This window comes from Somniosus microcephalus, chromosome 13 (assembly GCF_052327205.1).
Source record: "Somniosus microcephalus isolate GS21.2 chromosome 13, FLI_Smic_1.0, whole genome shotgun sequence".
NCBI classification, from domain to species: domain Eukaryota; kingdom Metazoa; phylum Chordata; class Chondrichthyes; order Squaliformes; family Somniosidae; genus Somniosus; species Somniosus microcephalus.
Window position 1 is genome coordinate 123,836,748 of NC_140999.1, and position 6,054 is coordinate 123,842,801.

Genomic DNA, 6,054 nt, shown 5'->3' on the forward strand with positions numbered 1-6,054 from the left:
TCTTTATGTGTTATTTTGTGGCATTCAGTCCATCTAAGAATAGCTAATCCTTATTTATGAGTTAAATTGGAAGCTGAAATAAAAAGGGAAAACGGTATACCTATCTTGATAATCCTGTCATCATAGGCGATTACACATTCTCTTTACAGTCAAGTTAAACAGGTTAATGTCTGCATCAGCCTTATCAAAAATTAATGCAGTGTTCACAGCACTGAAACGGTCCTAATCAAGATCACAAATGGCATCCTCTGTGACTCTGACCATAGTGCACTATTTCTACTCGTTCTCCTCGATCTCCCTGCAGCAGTTGACATGGCCGACTATACCATCTTCCCCCAACACCTCTTCTTCGTTGTTCAACTCAGTGGGACTATCCTCACATGGTTCCAATCTTACCTATCTGACCATAGCCAATAGGATCTCCAGCAATGGTTTCTTCCCCCCCCCCCAATATTGTTATCTCTGGAGTCCTCCAGGAATCTATCTTTGGCCCGCTCCTCTTCCTCACCTACACACTGCCCTATGGTGATATCATCCAAAGACATGAGGTCAACTTCCACATGTATGCTGATGACACCCAGTTCTCCCTCTCCAACACTTATCTTGACTCTTCCACTGCCTCTGTGCTGCCAGGCTGCTTGTTTGACATCCAGTCTTGGATGAGCTGCAATTTCCTCCGGTTGACATTGGGAAGACTTAAGCCATGTCAGTGTTAGTAACTATCCTGGGCAGTGAAGTGATTTTCACCCATTAGCTGCTTCATCGTGACATTCCATTGTACCTTCTAATCTACAAATTGCCCTTCGCACCTTGATAAAATCAGAATGGACTTCTTTTCTGGCCATTCCTTGGTACAGTAACTATTAGATTATCACAGGTCTCCTTGTAATATATTCATATCTTTCACTCACAATGATCCCGCAACTAAAACCATCAAGCAGTTCAGCAAACACCACGACTGTACTGCAGGTTACGGCCCATCCCTGTTATGCCCAGTCATTTTTTTTAGTGGTCTGTATATTTCCTAATTTAAAACTGGGTGCCAGGAGTCCATTTATTGAGTGGTGGCCCAATTTTCATTTGGTTTTCGAGGCCATATGTACTTAGATTGAAGAGTCTGAGCTTTCTTAGATTTGAAATCCAGTGTATGCAGAGAGGAGATTTGAAGGGTACGACTGCAGTCTCGATTCCTTGTCCAACTGTGCTGCCTATCAGGCAGTTGTCAAGCGATTGGGGTAAGAAGTCTTGACTCTGTAAAGCTCCGTGGGTCTGAAAGATCAGGTACAGCTGAAAGCACCATTTGGATTAGTGGTGAATAGAGACTGTGTGTATTCTGTTCCCCATCCCCCCTCCCCCCCCCCCAACAACTGAGTGGGCGATTAATTTCTTTGTTCAACTGTAATACTCTGGGTCAATTGAAGAAAAAAACTGTTGTTTTCTGACTCATTTCATTCACCAAAATATAATTAGGTAAATAAAATATTTTTTTAAACCCACTTTGTCACATATACCTTCAGTTGTATTATGAGACTGTTTAAAAGGTAAATTCAAAGCTAATCGGTGGAAACATTACTTCAGTGAGCAAGTGGTCAATCTATGGAACAGGCTTAGGGAAACAATGGAAGGAAATAGTGTTGATTCATTCAAATGCAAATTAGATAGATTTCTTTCAGTAATAATAATTTGGATACAGTGCATGAGTAATTTGAGACATGACATGATAAGGCTTGGTACGAACAGGCGACTTTGAACCGATGGTTCCTAAAGCTGGGGGTTTTCCTCACCTCATGTCTGGATCTGTTCTAGACTAATTGATAGAGATTTATTGCCATGATTAGTGAACAACTCCATTATTGTTGTATCAAGTGACTACCAGGATGGTAGAAGACGAACTACATGGACCTTGGTCTTTTTTCCGCCCATCAATTCCTATATTCTTATGTGCTGAATAATGTGCAGACATTACCTGAACTTCACATTCAGTGGATTGTTGGATAGTACCAGTGGCTATAAAAAGTTTCCCTTGTGTATACTTGTAGATTAACAGCAACCTGAGTTGCAGATGACCATAGGATTGACATTTGCTATCTAATAACTAGATGCATCATGTATAGAGTATGAAATACATCTCAGCACTTGAGTCCTTACATAGGTCATAGGCTTTATTTTGTTGTAGAAAAATTGAGGTAATACAGAGAAAGAGTAATGGGAGATTGGGAGAGAAAAAGTAGACAACATAAACATGAATTGACTCCATTCTGAAGCCCTGGCCCTGTCCAAAGCCTCACCTGGTCTGAGTTTGGACGGGGCAAAAAGTTACAATCTTATTTCATTGTGTTTTGACAGTAGGGTAAAACACAATGAGTGAAGATTTCCTTGTTGCATTCTTTGTAGTAAAATCATAACTCTGTTTTTAAAGAATGGGTTTACAATTTTGTTAAATGTAAAGCACAGAGGAAATCTTAGAAAGAAAGAACTTGCATTTTGTTTTTGGCATCTTTCACAACCTCAGGGCATTCCATTGCTTTACAACCAATGAAGTACCTTTGAAGTTGAGTCACTGTTGTGATATAGGGAACAAAGCAGTCAATTTGCACACAGCAAGGTCCCATCAATAGCAAAGAGATAAAGGATCAGAAAATCTGTAGGTTGAAGGATAAATGCTAACCAGGGACACTGGTTGAATTCCTCTACTTTTCCTTAAATAGTACCAGGGGATCTTTTGCATCCACCTGACAGGGCGGAAAGGGTTTTGATTTAACGTTTCATTCTAAAGATGGTACCTCCAACAGTAGTACTCCCTCAGTACTGCATCGAAGTGTCAGCCTGGTTTAAGTGTTCAAGTCCTGGAGTGGAGCTTGAACCCATGACCTTCTGACTCAGAGGCAAGTGTACAACCATTGAGACGGGGCTGACATCTAAGCACCAAGTATCTTTCCCCAAATGTGGCCAAAACACAGCATATTCTAAACATTCTGAATTAGTGTTGGCTTAAACAAGGAGTTGGTTTCATGTCGGACCTACCTCAGTATAATTCGAGGCCAAATGCCTCTCTTCCCTATTCTGCATAGTCTGGCAACCCCGTATTGTATTTCCCACCACTTAGATTTAAACGTAAACAAATGATGCACGTGTAGATGTTTGTGTGGACATGCACCAAAGTTACTCTGCTGTGGAGCTGTTCTACTGGGAACATGAAATATAAATGGGCCTACTGCACTCAGCCAGGACATGTGGATTCCATATACTGAGCACTGCCTCCACTTATCTGACTGATTATTTCCAAATTTCTGTCAAATGCATTTGCTGAAATGAATATTTCACTTGTGAGTGAAAATGTTTTGAATTTGATTGCCTCCATAACTTCATGAAGTCTAAATGAGATTGTAATGCCAACCATAGACTCTTGCGGGGGGGGGGGGAATAAGTCAAAATCCAAAATACTTCCCAGTTTTATTTGGGGTTCTTCAAGTTTTAGTTTTAAAAATGTTATAATTGAAATTAAAAAATAATTCCGATGGTTCAGATTGAATCATATGGAACAGGACAGTTCAAGCTCAAAACTTGTTCTGTTCTGAGTTATCTGATCCCAGCCAAGACAGCAATTGGGGTGCTCCAGCATCTCTGTCAGCCATGGCTCAGTAGTAGCACTCGTGCCTCTCAGACAGAAGGTTGTTGCTTCAAGCCCCACTCCAGTGACTTGAGCACAAAATCTAAGCTGGCACTCCAGTGCAGTGCTGAGCGGGTGCTGCACTGTCGGAGGTGCCTTCATTCAGATGAGACGTTAAACCGTGGCCTTGTTTGCCATCTCAGGTGGACGTAAAAGATCCCATGGCACTATTTCGAAGAAGAGCAGGGCGGTTCTCCCTGGTGTCCTAGCCAATATTTATTCTTCAACCAACACCACTGAAGCAGATTATCTCCTTATTATCTCATTACTCTTGTGGGATCTTGCTGCTTTCTACGCTCTTCCACCTGGTAACAGCTTTCCTCCACCATCCCTGTAACCATGGGGATATGGATTGCCTCAGCTGTTATAACATTCTCCAGCCAACATATATTTCCTCCAAAATGTAGTCACTGTTGTTAGTACAATTGGCATTTGTTAACTTTTTTAGGTAATTAATTTTCTACAAAAAATGATATGCTGATGAAGATGAAAGATGTTAGTTTTCACTGAGGCCCACACCCACATTCTTGTCAAATTCCACTGACTCCCTGTGCCCCAGAGAATTGCCATTTAAGATTCTCATCCTCACTTTCAAATCCCTCCATGGCATTGCACCTCCTTGCCTCTGCCAGGTCTTCCAGCTGAAGGTTTCAGTGCACACGTGCTGCTCCTCCAACATTGGCCTACATTTTGTTCTTTTAGCCTCAATGTTCCCATCCTTTAGCACACCCTCCCTCAGCATTTGTCCCTCATCACTTCTCTTCCTGCCTTCAAAAGTCTCCTAAAAATTACTCTTTGACTACACTTTCCCCCCATACCGTCCACTCTCTTTGCTTTCCCTCTTAGTGCTTATGCATTCTTCATTAAAGTGCTCTGGGATGTCTCTTTCTATCAAGGAGGAACACTATAGGAATAGGTGTGATGGTGGGGAATGGAGCATTTTTCATTTCTGTGTATTATTAAGCCACACAGACCGCTATGCTTCCCTCCATTCTTCCCCAGTGATGTACCTCAGGTCTAATCTCAGAAGAGCATCCCCTGTCTTTATTTCCCATAACAGTCACCCTGTGACTGAGTGTCAATTAGTATCAAACCAGGGGAAAATTTGTGCTGTGGGTCCATAGCCCATAGGAACTGGGAGGAGGTTGCCAAAGCTATTTAATATAGGATCCTTACAGCAGCAGAAGGAGGAAACGTTAATCCCATTAGTCTGGGATGGATTTGAACCCAAATCCCAGAGGTAAAATGACACTGTCCAACCAACTGCACTATCCAATCCTGCTGAGTTATTAGTCTTATCTTTATTTAGTCATGGTGTCATCAGTGCCTCAAATTAGTTAACAGGAATACTATACCATCTGAGTATGATTAATGGGCAGCATAACTAATATTGGCTCTAATAGCCCTGGTTCCACTCCAGAGAATGAGATGTTGGCAGTTTTGGACTGCTTTATGTATTAAAATGCATAACATGGGAAAATCTTACCATGTGTATTGATAGATACAGTAATCTTATCACTGTGTCAGGCTGTGTTGCATATGGGATGGGGAGGGGGACAACATTCAGAAAAGGAACTGCTTGCAGATATAGTCCAAATAGTTTCAGGGCAAATTGGATGGAAACCAAAAAGGAACACTGGTTTCCTCTGTTCTGCTTTGCCAGAGATTGCGTTAACTAATTTGCACAACTGATTTCGAGCTGCTCCATTTTCTGATGTGCAGTTTAACCAGGGCATTGCTGTCACATTTACAGGGCCATGAAGTAACAGTGCCCGAGCTGTACCAGCCAGACCATGGTTTGTTGGTCTCCTCTGAAAGTTGGAGCTCCATTCACCCTCCTCAAGGATACAGGAGTTTCAGAGTAAATTAGAGCACGTAGTGTGTACGGCCCACAGAAGGTGGTGGTGGGGGTCAGACTTGCATCAGTAAGTACATGGGAAGGTTTTCACTGCAGTTGAGAGACTGAACACACTGCAGCCCTGAGATATCTGTCCAGGTGGATCTCAGTACAGGTGGAGCAGCCAAACCTCAACTGCTTTGTACTAACTATCGGCATCGTTCATCATCCAGTATGTTGCCCTCATGACCATTCTTCATGTATGAGTCTAGATAGCGAGTGTTGACAAGCTATTCCACCATGAAATGCAGCACACTGATCCTGTCCTCTCACCTGGCATCTACAAACTCTCACCTTCCAGCTGGAAGTCACTGGATCTCAGGAGAGGAAGCCCCAAGTGATTCCCCCCACCCCTGTTTCTAGTTCGGGAGCAATATGGCCAATTGTAGGATCCCAACTGCTGCCTTGGCTGAGATCAGCTAACTCAACACCGACAGACGGTGAATCAAACCTGGTCTGTGTGGATTAGCTCCACAGGAGGCTTCAC